This window comes from Lethenteron reissneri, chromosome 30 (assembly GCF_015708825.2).
Source record: "Lethenteron reissneri isolate LAM-NWPU_2019-01 chromosome 30, ASM1570882v1, whole genome shotgun sequence".
In the NCBI taxonomy this organism is placed as follows: Eukaryota; Metazoa; Chordata; class Hyperoartia; order Petromyzontiformes; family Petromyzontidae; genus Lethenteron; species Lethenteron reissneri.
The window spans coordinates 11,083,700-11,100,647 of record NC_083808.1 but is presented as its reverse complement, the minus strand read 5'-3'; positions in this window follow the sequence as shown (position 1 = coordinate 11,100,647).

Genomic DNA, 16,948 nt, shown 5'->3' with positions numbered 1-16,948 from the left:
CACCCGGGATCCCACTAACCATCCTGTCAAAAATTAATTTTCTCAAAAAAAGAGGTGGGGGGGAAGGGTGGACAACTAGTACGGACAGTCCTCGACTTACGTATGGGTTCCGTTCCTGAGAACCGTTCATAAGTCGAACGGTTTGTAAGTTAGAACACAATAATGTTCCGTATTTAAATACACATACGGTTAGCATTATAAAATGTGTTACGGTTCAACAAAAGAGGGAAGCATTGTTAAACTCATAAATAATAAATATTGTACATTTGCATGTAATACTGTAATAAATGTTGCATAGTAAATCAAACATAAAATAAAGTAACAAACGGAAAAACATCTGTTTCATTTTAACTTACCTTGAGTCCCGATGCTGTCTTGCTTGGCAGAAGGGTGCAATGAGTCCACACAATTGCAAACACACACACACGGGCGCACGTGCGCACACACACACACACAATATAATTAACCAATTAGCTAAGTTCCCAGTGCTCGGCACCGGAATTGTGTTCTAATGTATATCTCTGGAGTGTGTTACGGTGGCGAGATGTTAGCTACCTCGCCTGGTATACAGGAGGTTGTGGGTTCGATCCCGACCCTTACGCCTGTATATTTGGAATTTGCGTGTTTTCCCTGTGGTTGCGTATATTTTTCTCCGAGTCTTCCGGTTTTTCCCTCCAGAGTTAAAAACCTGCATTTAGAGTGTTTGTCTGCTATAAATGTTCACATGATAAGCCACTTTGTTGAATTTGTGGCCAGGTTGCTTGTGAAAAAAAGCCGTATATATTAGTGGTCCTTACCTGGTAAAATTGTAATAGTTTAGTGTTAGTGACCACTTATGGAAGCCGGAGTTAACGCTACTAAAATATCGTTTGACAGAAACATCACGATTGTCCACGAGTATATACCCAGTGTGAGATGGTGTGGCCTACAGAGCATTTACAGCCTGAATATTGCAATTTTGTCCTCATTAAAGTTGATTCCAGCTCAGAGCTGAGATATTACCTCTCATTAGTGATAAAAATAAATACAATTTCAGATAATTTAGAAAATGTGGTTACAAACACTGAGGCAACAATGAACTCTCATGCCCACGCATATATTATCAAAAGGTGCATTTATTCAATTATGTTCTCGGAAAACATTTTAATGGATCAGGGTTGCAATTTCAAGTGGAAAGATGTTGACTGACATACAAGCCAGATATCGTGACACACACATGTATCAATTTAGCGACATGCCAATGGGGTTGGTGAATGGTGAGGAAATGAAACACGTACAAGACACCCATCCTGCAGGAAAACAAGGTGTCTGTGAGACGCAGTGCAACAAGCAGTTTCCATGTCCTATCTGGTCAAACTTTTAGAACCGTGCCAATGTAGGACCCTCGTGAAAAAAAATCTTACACAACTATATAAGCATGGCTTGCCACACAGGCTCCCTAACACACCATCCATCCTGAAGTATTCAAGTCTGCCACATGCCGTGTATGTGCAAAGTAAGTATATTTATCTATCGTTTGCATTTATGGCATTTATGTCCCATCATATGGAGTGCCTTGGCAGCCGAGAGGTCATAGGTCCAGGTTTGGTTTCTTAAATTCCCTCATTAAAGTGTGTCTCTCTGTGGTTAGGATGTTTCCTCTGTTTATAGTATGGCTACCCCACTTGTTTGGTAACTGACGGAGCAGCGTGATGCTTACTTATTTGCAGTGGCGGTGTAAGTCATAAGCAAACCTGTCAACCCATACGGTTTACCCCGTATTCTTGTATAGGGGAATTAGGTTTTTAGGTCCATACGGCATATAGCCGTTTCTATATGGGCAACAAATAATAGTTTTTTTTCTATTTGTTTGTGTTTCTTCCTTGTGATGGGACTTTGTAAGATGAACGTTGAGATTTATAAGGGCACGGGGTGACCAATAAGTTCTGAATTAGTCTGTAATAAGGTAGGCACTGATACGGGGTTGACAGGTACGCATAAGCAAACTAAGCAATAGATTAGGGCCCCGAGTAGCTCAGGAGGGCACACATGCACGAAAAAATATATAGATGTGCACCAATATATTCTAATTATGTATAATGAAACTATCAATATTTCAATTCATCTATTCTATTAACTTGTATATTTAACACGAATTTGAGACGCACTGGTTATGAGTGCCGTTGAGGATTGGAGCTTAATCCTTGTTATGAGTGACACCTTCCTAAGTTGGAACATTGCTATAAAATATGGGGTAGAGCACCGAGTTCCTACCTCACTGAAATTGGTAACTGTCAATGTAAATCAGGTTAGTTGATAATCCAGCACTCACTAAACTAAACTTTTTTCCCAGGTAATACCCACTGAGCTACATAGCTCTTTTTCAGAAGTGACCTGGCCACAAATAGTAGCCCAATAAAGTGGCTTATCATGTGGACATTCATAGCAGCCAACTACTGTAAACGCGTGTTTCCAAATGTGGAGGAAAACCCCGAAGGACCCGGACAAAAAAATCACGCGATCATGGGAAGAACATGCAAACTCCAAATATACAGGCGTCACCGTGTCAGAATCGAACCCACAACCTCCTGCATACCCAGCGAGGTAGTTAACATCTCGCCACCGTGGCGCCCTAATCACTAATTCACTCCAGTCACTTGCTCACTCTTCTATCGCTATAACCATGGTTACCGTTTCCGTGAACCCCACTCATTTAATGCCCCCACCCATGCTAAGGACTCGGGTCTACCGGGCTCTTTCGTCTCATCTGTGTTGTGTCCAACCACCACACTGCAGGTCACAACACTTTTCTTCCCGCTTCTTCTGTCGCACTGTTAAACTTTGGAATTCCCTCCCATCACCTCTTCTCCAAATCTTAGAACTTTGGTCAGTTTAAGAATTGTGTTGACGCTCATCTGTTAAGTCTTTGAAAGGGCTGTGGCGTTTAAAATTTTGGGCCTTTGCGGCTGTCCTCAGCAACTGTTAAAAACTACTTTTAAAAAACATCCAACAGGGTCCACATCAATTACACTTTTACATTTCTCTCCTGTCGCTATTCAATCCCTCCTGACAACATCTCTCCTGTGTTCCTCAAATATATCTCTCATGGTCTTTAGCCGGGCAGTGGTGGCACACGCTTGTAATCAAGCACTTGTGGAAGCATCAGCGAGGGTTGGTGAATCACAGAAATGTTGTGAAACTCCCTTCCCTTTGGGCGTCAAAGTGCCATTACCCTGGCTTGCCAGAAGAACCATGCTGCGTTCTAAACTCCATGTCCCACCTGTATGGAATCGAGTGTTGCCTTCTCGCACGTGTAAGTTCATCTCTGGGTGCTCCGATGTCCTCCCACTAGCATAAACGCTCGTCAATTGTCTAAAAACGTCTTAATATAAAATCATAATGTGGAACTCTCCTGACAAAGAGTCATTGGACTCAACGTGTCTTCCTGGATGAATAAAAAAAAACATCTTTGTTTCATCTGAACACATTTATCTCCTGTCTCTCCTCTATATCTTCTGCATGCATCTCTCACTTGTCTTATAAACACATTCCTGCAGAGGGAGCTGGTAGGAACGTTGGGTTGCTCGGTCAATGGCCAGGGTCAACAGTGGCGTGGTGTATTCCGCAAATATGCCCGACTGTGAGGGCGAGCACAAGCTGGCGTGAGTAGGTTAAACGTTGAGTTTTATAAGGGCATCACGGGGTGACCAGCCCCTCCCCACCCAAACCCCCCCTCCCCACCCTCTCTCTGGTCTATCACGTAACCTGCTGTCAGTCAGGGCTGCTGTAGCTGCAGATCCCTTTCCCTGCCAGCAGCCAGCGCGATGTTGTTATGTGACCGATTCTATGTCATGACACAACCATACTTCTTTCAACCTCCTATATCCATATCCTTTGCCTACAACTTTAAACTTACTGTATCACCATTTTTGTCCACATTTCTCTCATCTCACGACATCTTTATATCTTGCCTATACTCGTGTTATCTCACTAGGGGTTCATAAATGCAGTGTGGGGTGGGAGATGTTTGCCTTCAAACGGCCCACCTGTTAAGTGTCCAATCACACAGCTATAAGCTCACAGACAAGGAAGAAGAATACACCACGTACATGGGGTCCATTCCTAAACCTTAGAACAGTCTTAATTACCTGAGCCCAGAATGGACAATGACCTGGCCAATCCTCCCCAATCCCCCAAAGAAAAACCCTCCCCCTCCTCTAACGATTCCACTGTGCCTGATATCGTTGATGCAACTGGTAATGCCCTCCAGAATGTCAGGATGTTGCAACGTATGATGTGAGGGAGGATGTGGAATAAAATATGTTATAATAAAAAAATGTTTCTAATCGCACAACTAATGCCATCACTTTCAGTATTTTTCTAAATCGTTTATAGATGTACATTTTGTTAACATATTCGATTTAAAGTGCGTGTCAATAATGTCCGAAAAACGGTCCTTTCAAGAGCTAAAATACCAGCGAAAGAAGAGTGGGACCTGCTTCGTGGTAGACCTCTCTCGTCCGCCAGTGACACTGTCTGGAGGCATGGACTCCTTCTCAAGGTAGCATGCGCATCATCAAGTGCCGCTCAACACTGAATCTGCTGAACTCGATGCTCTGCAACCAAAACTTCCGGGTACACCTTGCCAGGAAACACAAGCTGTATCAAAAACGTAAATGACAGCTTACCATCCCTATGGCTCCGATGCTGTTTAACATTGTCTCGGCCTCGCTGTGCACTGCGTTGCACCACTATCTGAGTAGATAACCTCGCATTCAATAAACCTTCAGAGCCAGGGTGAACATTCGACTCCAAACGTATTTAATGAATTGAACGAGGTAAAACTGATGGAAAAACACAGCACAAATACATAATATGTTAATACTTGGAAATATCAATACAATGAATGAACACTACAGCATCATAACATTGTCTTAGATAACCTGTAACTCAACAATAGATCCTGGATGGACCAGGCCCCTACATTAGCACTGAACAGCTATACAAGAGAATAATCTAATGTGTTAAATAAAGGCATATCGTGTAATCATCACACTGCAGCCCAAATGTACAGCACTACATATAACACTGAACTGTGGATGAGACATTTCGTCATCCTTGCTCTCCAGATTGCAATATAGTTACTTGGGTACAAGTCTGACTCGACTTATTCAATTATAAGTAACATTCACAATAAGGCAAGTTGCAGGCTTCGTTGTTAACTAGGCCTCATATTTATCATAACAACTTAACAGCATTATAAAGGCATTTACAACATTAAAACGGTAATTCCAACATTATAACAGCATTCCCAATAGTATAAGAACATAAACGAACTTAAAGACAATGCTGCCCACAATGAACAGATGCAGCTGCCGTCGCTGAGACGTTATCTGTGCCTTCATTTTGTACTCTGTGTAATGGCTGAAACTCTGCCGCGTGGCTGAGAGGCTGTGAAATCTTAACTTCCTGGTCACATGACCAAACTCAACGTCAAAACAGGAAATTCCTGTTTACACATACCCCCACTCCTGTCGTGGAGCAAAACACCTGCCGTGAGGCAGAACAAACATCTTTATGACATTTCGCCAGTAATTACAACTAGCTTCATCAGGCGACAGCCAGATTTATGGAGAAATCCTGTTTCATTCCTTAAATACTGTATAGGGATAGATGTGATGACGTCAATTGTGATCCCTTCTTGTGTGAAGGCGGGGGGGGGGGGTTAATGAATGCATACTATGTGTGGAATTACCTTTAAATCTATGCATTTTTTGAGGAACGCCAGCGAAGACAACAGCTCCATCCGCCTGATTCGGAGTTTCTCTAATTTTCATGATGGGTGGTAAATCTGGCTGTCGCCTGATAAAGCTAGTTGTAATTACTGGCGAAACGTGGTACTCAGATTGTAAATGTTGTGGATTTGCTCTCTAACACACCGGTGTGCTGTACTAATAATGAATTGGCATGTTCTGTTTACGTAACAAACCTTACTAATTGGCTGTGTCGGGTGGTGGCGGGTTTAACGATACATTTATATTTACGCGATATTTGTCGTGAAAGCCTATGTGCCAAACTGATTGCGGAGTTCTGTCGAGGTTAAAAGGTCCATTGAGGGGGCCCACCGCTGCTCCGCACGGCTTGGTTCTGCCGGGAAAACTGTAGTAGCTCCATCAACGGGTTGCTGCTGCGCACACCTCTTCCACAAGTGGAACATTAAAGATGACCCCACAGTGTGACTGCGGCCACCCGAAGCAAACTGTGGAGCACATTATGAGTAACTGCATTCTACGCCCACTCTCCAGCGGACTGGGCAGTATCTGTCGTGCTACTCCAAAAGCTATCACATGGCTCACAAACATACACCTGGATGTATACTTTACAAATATTTGCCATATGCTATAAGAAGACAAAGAATTCAGTGTGAGGGCTCCAAATATATATATATTTGCTGAGGGCCTCCAATGGGCTAGTTCAGCCACTGCATACGTGAAATGCATTTTCCAACCTACCTATTGTATTACTTGATTTCTTTGTGCTGGGTTAAAAAGTGGTCACCCACAATAAGAATGTCGAATCTTCACCTCAATCATGTAAGCTGACAAAAAACACAACCACGCTGGTTTTCACTTTGTTCCATTATTGAATGCGTTCGTATCAATCAGAAATGTATAGTGTCACCACTCAAGTCAGCGTGGTGCTGAAAACACCGATCGGGTGGGTCCATTGTGTTGATTGTAATTCTCATGTAAAAAGGCAATGTATTGTCTTGACACCTAAAGACAAAAATTGCCCAGAATTTGCCCGTTCCCATCGGATCTTGGAAGCTAAGCAGATCTGAGCCTGAATGGCGCATAACAGGTGGTGTAGGCCGCAGTGCTACATTGTGGGTATCAGAGAGCAGTGTAGCAAAATCTATTGCTCTACCCTGCTTCTATGATCGCACATTTATGTCCCCCGCCAACTTCAACCCGCACCGATCAGAACGGTGAAGTACAGTAGTCTCTCGGTTAACGTTGACATCGGTTAATGTGTTTTTTTCGGTTAATGTTTCGCCTCCCATGAGACCCCATGGATTCGATTAACGTTAAAATTGTTGTCTATTGGTCACGTGTTTGTGTTATGCACGCGGGCGCTAATTTCGGCCAATCCGAGCCCTCGCAAGTGGGGCCGAGCAATGCCCTTGGCCAATCAACGACGCCCATTTGTGAGCTTTTAGACCTCGACTGGGCTTGTTTGCATTGCGTTTTCCGTTTTGGCAGTAGAAACAGCTCTTTTGCAGACTCAGTAATTTTTACTTTTTTTTTACTTATTAGTGAAATCAATTCACCGTTATTTCGGTGACATTTGTTTTCAGGGAACGGATTAAAAACAATTTAACACCTAGGCATTCGCGACCAATATCATCCATAATAGAAGTTTTTGGGTTAGATTGCGTAAATATATAAATGTGTTCAATAGGGTTTACCGTTGGTAGGGCTATTTTAATAAACACAATAGACAGGAAGGACAAGTTTAAAGGGCTCGCATAATGCACATACATAATGTACATTGCCTCAGTAATCCCCTCCACCCCCATCATTGTGCAAGAGCGCAGAAGGGTGGTCAACACATCTACTCCTCTATGTAAGGAACGAAACAGTAAGACTTCTCCACAAATATGTCTGTCGCCTGATGAAGCTGGTTGTAATTACTGGCGAGACGTCACGGTACTCAGATCATAAATGTTGTGGCTTGGCGCTCCAACACACCGGTGTGCTGTACTAGTACACTACACTATACACTACACTATATACTACACTATACACTACACTATACACTACACGATACACTACACTATACACTACACTACACACTACACTACTACACACTAGTGCTGTACTTGTGACGAATTGGCCACGTTCTGTTTACGTGACAACCCTTACTAGTTAGCTGTGTCGGGTGGTGGTGGGTTTTAACGACACATTTATATATTTACGCGATCTAACCCAAAAACCTCTATTACAGATTAAAAACGTTAACCGAGGGACTAATACAAATAACCCGCATGGCGTGGCAAGGCCCCCCCCATCGAGAAGCGGATTGACAAAAGGGTTCTTAATGTCCAACACATTCTATTCTTGCGGTAGGGCAATACTGTTTTTTAACACGTTGTACTGCGATCACAATGGATAATACAACCTGACCACCTCACCGTAATCACAACTGGCAAGCTGAGTCATTGGTGTCCAAAATGTCTAGCAGCTCAAATCCGGCGTGCAAGCTCATTTACTCTGGCCGGCGGCCTCGATTAAACTTACTTCAAGAAACCACAGCACGCCAAACGGCTCTGGCATTAAATGAATAAAGTTCGTCTCTGTATTTTGCGCAAACGTATAATTAAGTGTTATTGGTCAGCATACAGGCTTTGTGTGATTAGCAGGCAGTGGGGTTCATGGGGTACGGGCTGAAGTAATGATAATATTGGCTTCAGGGAGTAAGTGCTGTAACCACCGGCTTTTTATATTTGTACATCTGTCTCAGATCTCTCTTATTTCTGTCACATCTCCCTTGACACATCGTTTTCCGGTATCAATCTCTTACAGCGCTGTGCTAATTAAGACTGTGTCCTTCATATCCCTCACCTATCGCTTCTGAATGCCTTATCCTCCATGTTCTCTCCTCTCAACACATCATGTCTTTCTATATCTTATGAATATGGTAATATTATTTTATGGTATATCTTCCTATCATCTCATCTGAAGATATTTCTACACCTTAAATCTCTTCTATATATCTTTCATGAATATAATGCGGCACTTCTATATATTCCATTTATATCTCTTATCAATACAGCGCATCTATCTCCTATCATCTCTTACATCCCACGTGAAGGTGTCTATTTTGCCTCGATGCGCCTATTTCACTCCCATTCCTTACGAATGTATATATTATCTATTCACATGAGTACATCCATCTTTTCTATATTTTCTGAATGCATTGCTTTCATGTCTTATAGGCAATCTGAATACATATCGGTAACATTATCTCTCTATTCTCTCTGATCAATAAATGCATGCGTTATTCACATGCTCTCCCAATCTTCTGACACCGAATCTCTATATGTGGCATCTTACTCAATCACTATATTTTGCCTACATATATTCTCTTATCCAAATACATATTGACATGCTGTCCATGTCTCTTAGTTTCATCTGACGACATTACCGTCTCTGGACAGATTCTATATTTACCTGCAAATTACTCAATTTAAATGATGCGTAGCAAGCATAACCCACTGCTGGCAGACTAATGGCCCCTGGTCGCTCTTGCAAATGAGACTCTTGGTGGCCTCGGGAGTTCCTCCAACGGTTGAACAAAATAAACTTACAACTTGAGTCTACTTCTTCTTCTCTTGTCTCACGAGTTATTTTTCTCAATCTCTTCTTAATATAGGTTTTTACTCGTGAATAGAAATAATACATTTAAAGCCCTTTTTTGGTCAACAGCTTCAACTAGGCTTCGTTCAGCTGTGGAGTGGCTCGTGACTTTAAGGGATAGTCTATCGAACTCTCAACGTAAAGAGATTGGACATCCGTGGTTTAAGCGGTCCAGATGCATGATGAATATAGTGGACATTTGAAGTCTACCAATTAACTACTGAGTGATCCGAATAAACGCAAATCAAAGCAATCAACTCACGCCAATTAACAACATTTGATCAATAACACTGGTCAACACACTTTTTCTGGCATAAGGTATTCCAACGGTTTTAATGTAATTTTGGGGTGCTGATTCCAAATCTGGCATCAGTTTTTGTCTATCACATCAGGTTTTTGAGATATCAAATATTGCATTTTCAATAAAAACTGCAGAAGAAAAATATTAAATAAATGTGTATATCTACATAAAATGATATTATAAAACACTATCCTAAAAATACAGCACCATATTTTAAGACTGAAGCAATAATAAGTGACAGAGTTAATTTCGGGTAAAATCAATGAAAATGGGGTATGCCGATAGCATAAAAATGAGATGTGATAGAGCAAATCTGAGATCAGATTTGGAATCAGCACCCTGAAATTAGTCTAAAACAGCTGCAAAAGTCCAGGCCAGAATTTGTTTTTTGTTGACTAGTGTAATGCTTTGGTCCTCTATTTGCATGTTTAGTGCATTGCTTTGTATTCTAGTACTTCTCGAAAAGTCCCATTGCAGCGAATGGCAATATGTTCCGTAGCTAAAAAAAATGCCGATGTCAAGGTGCGCTAGCCACGAGGGTTTCGGGAGAGAGCTTTGCTTTTCCTCCGTTGAAAGAGTGCAGACATAGTTTAGGTTGCATGGCCACGGTCGCACGACTGTAATTTTCCAATCGTGAAGGAGATGTGCGCATCAGCCCGTAGATGTTCTGACGTCGTAAAAAAAATCTCTCAATGGCTCTGGGCTGATTTAAATACAGTGTAGGTATATATGCCTACTGTATGGATGATTACATTCATACTGGTCTGAATTTAAATAAAAGTAATAACGTACTCGATATTATAGCCACTTTCATTTGATTCTTTCATTTTTTTCTCAGTTCTAGGTTTAATATACAGCGTGATCCAAAAGTGAGCACACATAGGGTTATTATATTTGTTTAAATAAATCACGTAACATTCTTTCATATATTTTTATCAAACGTTCAAACTGAATTCCATTAACATTAATGCGTGCACGAATTTCTTTTGGGAAATTAATTTAAGGACTTTTTAAAGGGATCACAGCTGTAATATTTGAACATTCATACATTCTCCTTTATCTCAATAAATTCAGAATTTTTGGTCGAGTATCTCAGCCTCGCTGTGCGCTGCGTTGCACCGCTAGTCGAGTAGATAACCTTGCGTTCAATAAACCCTCGGAGCCAGGATGAACATCCAACTCCAATCGTCATTTATTGATTGTAACAAGGTTAAACTGGTGAGAAAACACAGATACAGCATCTGTTATAATCCGGAAACACCAACACAATGAACACCACAGCATCAGAACATTGTCTTAGATAACAATAGATCCTGGACGGACCAGGCCCCTACATTACCACTGAACAGCTAGACAAGAGCACAAGCCGGTGCGTTGCATACAGGCACATCGTGTATTCATCCCACTGCACCCCAAATGTACAGCATTACACATAACACTAAACTGTACAGTGCAGATGTGGTCTCACTGAGATGCGATGCGTGCCGCCATCTTGAATTATGAGTAAGATGGCCGATGCCCGCGTGGTTCACTGAAAATCTAACATCGTGACTTCCTGGTCACGTGACCAAAATTAGCATAAAAAACAGGAACTTCCTGTGAACGTACGCTCCACATCTGCCGTGAGGCAAGACAGTCGAGTTTTGTTAACGAATGATTTGAGGTAACCCCATAGGGAGAAGGATTGTTTTTTTGTTATAAAATATGAACTTAAAGAATACACATTTAAAATGTTTAATGCCAGTGTTAAACTAAATATCATAGTCAATACCTCTGTTCGATACAGGTCGAGGTAATGTTTCACACCACCACACTATTAACCTGGCAGACGGAGTTCGGTCTCTGGCCTCGGTTAACATCGGTGGCAAGTAACATGGAAACCATTCTTTGCATTCCATAACCCATCGCCTTCACCAATTCACACTGACCAGCGTTGTGAAGTTATAGACCAAACGGCAGTCAGGACCGAAATGGCGTGGTGCGGAGGGCATTCATCTGACAGTGCTACTGTGGTGCCACGACCACGGAGCAACTCCGGAAGCGCCTCGATTCCCTCCCAGCCCCGGCACTAAACACACACCCACATGCAGCGCACCCACGCAGTGTCCTGGCAGGGGATTGCCTGGCACATCGGGTTTTAATCCGAAAGGCCCCTAGAGGGAGAGTCCCACGATTTCCCAGTGCCAGGAGATTGGCCAACCCTCACAGCACAGGTTACATTGCGGTGCCCCTAAATTGGCTTAAAATTGTATGGGCGCAGAAAGAAAAGGTTCCCTGGGCCAAACGCAATGAGGTACAACTCGGAGGGGAGAGCAGGGTATGGAACATTTAGCAAGAAGGACACAAGAGACAAAGGGACAGTGGGTGGCCGCCGCCGCCCACTGGTCACAGGGAGAGGGACGGCGACGCGGGTAAGCGCATGATTGGCCGCGCGGTACAATGGCACCCCGGTCCTTTGAAGTTAAGGAAATAAAAAAAGTAGTCCGGGACGATTTGAGTCAGTTGTCTTCAACCTCTGGACCGTCAAGACCCACTTCCTGCCGTCCTGCCTCCTCGAGCCCCTCGCAGCATCCATGTGATGCCAGCGAGTGCTGCTACGAGGCAGTGATAGGTGAAGCTTTCGCTCGTCCTTCTCCCTCCGACTCTCACAGCGTCCGTGCGACGCCGTGAGTACAGCTACGAGGTCCGTGGTAGGACGCTTGAGTCACTGGGTTCGTAGGCAGAATATTCCCCCTCCAGTTAGAGTGTATTTCCGCCATTAATAAACTTTAGTACAGAGTATCGGTGCAGTGTGATTTCTGTGTGTGTTGGGTAGAACTTCGGCGTGGTGTCTGCGATTTGTGTGTGGTGCGACTGCGCGTGGAGACGGTGTGCGAAGGAGAGAGCGAGCGCAGGGCTGCAGCGTCGGCATGGTGTTGGTAATTTGTGTGTGTGTGTGAGGTGCGCGTGTATTAAAACATACACGGCCGCCGACGCTTGCGCATCTGTGCAGCTGTGCCGCGCGAGTATTAGGGTGGGGGGATGGGGTGCGTTAAGCCCGCTCGCCGACGCTAGCGTGTGTTCACACAGCAGCAATAGCATGAACGGCGAGGCATGCGCGCAAATTCGCGCAGCCCTTTAGCGCTAGCCTTTGTGTGCAAGCGGATTAGGGATTTAACCACCCGGAGGTGCGCGCGCATATTCATACTGCCGTTTTTAGCGCTAGCCTTTGTGCGAATTAAGCACCTGCAGGGGCGCGCATGTGTAGAAAATACGCGCCTGCAGGGGCACGCGCGTGCACGCCACCGCGTTCGCTTTTGTGGTGGTGTACGTGGGCGTGTGCGAGATAACCCCTGGCGGTGGTGAGCCACGTCCCTCAGAGAGGGTCCGCTGGCGTAGGGGGGGGGGCGATCACCCGATCGGCGGGGGCCCGGCGAGAGGCTGCCGACGAGGGGGGAGTGGAGGGGGTGGACATCGCACCCCGCCCACTCAAAGGGAGCAGGGAGGCGGGCGTCGGTCCCCACACTACAAAGGGCTGTAAACGTACGCAATCATGCTCAGTTCAGTGAGATAAGTAAAAGCTGACAAGAGCGATAAGATTTACATCACGATAAACATGGTGGTTAAGTCGTACTATATTCTGCCCATTGTTTTTTTTAGGTCGCATTCGTTATTTTCTGAATAATTTTTAGCAACTGCGCATGTGTTCCTCGTTGAAATTGATGTGAAACGAGCGCACACTGGCTTAGCTTAGGTGTGTTGGGCATGAGGGTTATTTTGCTTCGCGCATGCGTATATTCACTGGCAATTAGCATTAGTAAATTCCACATTTTTTTTGGTACGGTTTTACGGCTCTCATCATGGTTCGAGAGATGCAAACAGAGGGCCAGATGTGGCACATTAGGAATGGATCACTCTTTTAATTATGTCCTTGTGCAGCAAGGGAGTAAAGTGTGGTTCTGTGAAAGTCCTGATGTGCTATGCAGTGCATCAATGCATGTGTGTACAGCAGCATGTGCTGACTGAGTTGGGCCTGTAGGTGGCTGGCAGGGTTATTGAATGACCGCGCGGATACACCAGCCACATGGTTAATGGCGACTCGGAAAAATTGCTGTGTGTGACACGTGCTGGTGCATTTTACAGGTAAATGATCCAAAGGTTGTTTTTGATCGTTATATAAATGTTCTAGACTTGTTCTAGACCTTAAGCTTGGCTTTGAATTGTTCGTTTGTGATATATGCAATTAGAGGCGTTTTAGCACTATGCATTGTAAAGGGATGATGCACTGTAATTACTTACTGTCATTGTAATTATCTAACTCTAATACTGTTTAGTCTATAACCATGCCCATGTACCCAGAGTATGAATACTTGCAATGCTATTGAGAATAGAACACATGTAAAGTAGTAAGCTGTACAATTGTGATATACAGTACGTATACTGTACACATACAGTACATATAATGGGTGTAAGATACCGATATAAGTGGATGGTATAGATAGACAAACAGCTTAGGATTAAAGGAATATTCGAATAGTGATGTGCAAATGTGATTGTCAAAGACAAAGATGGTTAATGGCGACTCGGAATAATTGCTGTTTGTGACACGTGCTGTTGCATTTTACAGAGTGACGGTGCTGTTGTTCTTCACAAGATTGCTATTAACCACAATAAATGTGCTTGCCCCCGATTTGGAGCACCTGCCTACGTCCTTCATTTCGAGTGTGCAACACAGACTTACAAAAGACAAATATCCCCGTATGACCTTAACAGACTAAATGTGCTTGCCCCCGATTTGGAGCACCTGCCTACGTCCTTCATTTCGAGTGTGCAACAGACTTACAAAAGACAAATATCCCCGTATATCCTTAACAGACTAAATGTGCTTGCCCCCGATTTGGAGCACCTGTCCACGTCCTTCATTTCGAGTGTGCAACAGACTTACAAAAGACAAATATCCCCGTATATCCTTAACAGACTAAATGTGCTTGCCCCCGATTTGGAGCACCTGCCTACGTCCTTCATTTCGAGTGTGCAACAGACTTACAAAAGACAAATATCCCCGTATATCCTTAACAGACTAAATGTGCTTGCCCCCGATTTGGAGCACCTGCCTACGTCCTTCATTTCGAGTGTGCAACACAGACTTACAAAAGACAAATATCCCCGTATGACGTTAACAGACTATTTGGGGAGGAAGTACTGTTAACGAGCACCTTTGAAGGCCGGCATGGTACACGACGGGATGAGTGGCTAGCACCACGCCCGACCGCCTTTGTATCCCCAGTGGCGATTCGACCTAAGGGAGGCCCAGGACCTGTTCAGATAATCGTCACTGGTGTTGGCCATGAGGGGGAATCGAACTTGGGGGCCGGTTTTGTAACGCAGTGCGCTAAATACAACACTACGACTCCCCACAGACTTACAATACACAGATGGACAGACGTGAAGACGCAATTATAGCATAGAGGAGACAGACAACCAGATAACCATACAGATGAACAGAAAGAGATAAAACATTAGTTTGTGTTATTTGCGTGGTAGGGGTTCGTTTTGTTTTAGATGTTTGATCATTTTTCTAATGAGCTTTGGAGCAGTTTACACAGTAAGTGGTATTTATTTGTACATCTGTAAATTGCCCACTATTTAAAATTGCTTTTAAGTGGCAGTTTTTTTATGAATAAAATAATTGGACCTCTCATTTATATGCCACCCATGGAGGCGCTTCGACTTCATCATCTTTATTCGAGGATTTATTTTGCTTGTTGCAAACCGCTGAAAAAGTTGCATCACAAAAACTGCAAAGTGCCTGGGAAGCTCAGTCTTTGTTGGGTGCTCTTCACAGCAATATCTCAGCAGCCGGGATAACTTCACATGACAAAGGGGACCCTTTCTTTGAAAAGTTAAATATGGGAGCATTTGAATGTATATAATGACGTGTCCTGTAAAAAGAAGCAACTCTGATAAGGATAATAATATGCACTGTCCTTGAAGTTGATTGGCCCACACCCGAGACGGCTTTCTTTAGAGCCTAGTCCCCATTGGTGTAGGGCCAGATGACACCAGAAGGCGTACAACAAGAAGTTGCTTCTTTTTGTTTGCTTTATTGACTACTTGTGTTGTGGTCATTGCAAACATGATGCCTTGAATAAAGGTGTCAGTTTTGTACCAGTTAAAAGGGTAAAAACCTACCATTATATTTTTTGCCACTGGTAAAAGAGATCTCATAGTGTAAATGTTTACCCCGAACTCTCAATACTCTGATATTGCACTGTTTTTGAGTTGTACGCCTTCTGGTGTCATCTGGCCCTACACCAATGGGGACTAGGCTCTAAAGAAAGCCGTCTCGGGTGTGGGCCAATCAACTTCAAGGACAGTGCATATTATTATCCTTATCAGAGTTGCTTCTTTTTGTTTGCTTTATTGACTACTTGTGTTGTGGTCATTGCAAACATGATGCCTTGAATAAAGGTGTCAGTTTTGTACCAGTTAAAAGGGTAAAAACCTACCATTATATTTTTTGCCACTGGTAAAAGAGATCTCATAGTGTAAATGTTTACCCCGAACTCTCAATACTCTGATATTGCACTGTTTTTGAGTTGTACGCCTTCTGGTGTCATCTGGCCCTACACCAATGGGGACTAGGCTCTAAAGAAAGCCGTCTCGGGTGTGGGCCAATCAACTTCAAGGACAGTGCATATTATTATCCTTATCAGAGTTGCTTCTTTTTGTTTGCTTTATTGACTACTTGTGTTGTGGTCATTGCAAACATGATGCCTTGAATAAAGGTGTCAGTTTTGTACCAGTTAAAAGGGTAAAAACCTACCATTATATTTTTTGCCACTGGTAAAAGAGATCTCATAGTGTAAATGTTTACCCCGAACTCTCAATACTCTGATATTGCACTGTTTTTGAGTTGTACGCCTTCTGGTGTCATCTGGCCCTACACCTATTGTCAGTTAGGGTATTTGTATTAATATTTATATAGATGGTTTAAAGTATATATTTTAACTGGCACACTCGTTATTCACATTGAGATAAAAATAAATACTTTATGAGCACCATTAGTAACAAACAGGAATGCCACCATGGTGTTATCGTCAGTACACTGAACTTGCGATCCAGAGGAAGCCCATTCTATCTCCCGGATTGAGAATTGAACAATAGGCACATTTTCCCACACCCTTTCCACCCAGTCGTATAAATTTCCACACGATAAGCCACTTCATAGAACTATTATTTGTGGAAAGGTCGCTTTTGAATATGAAGC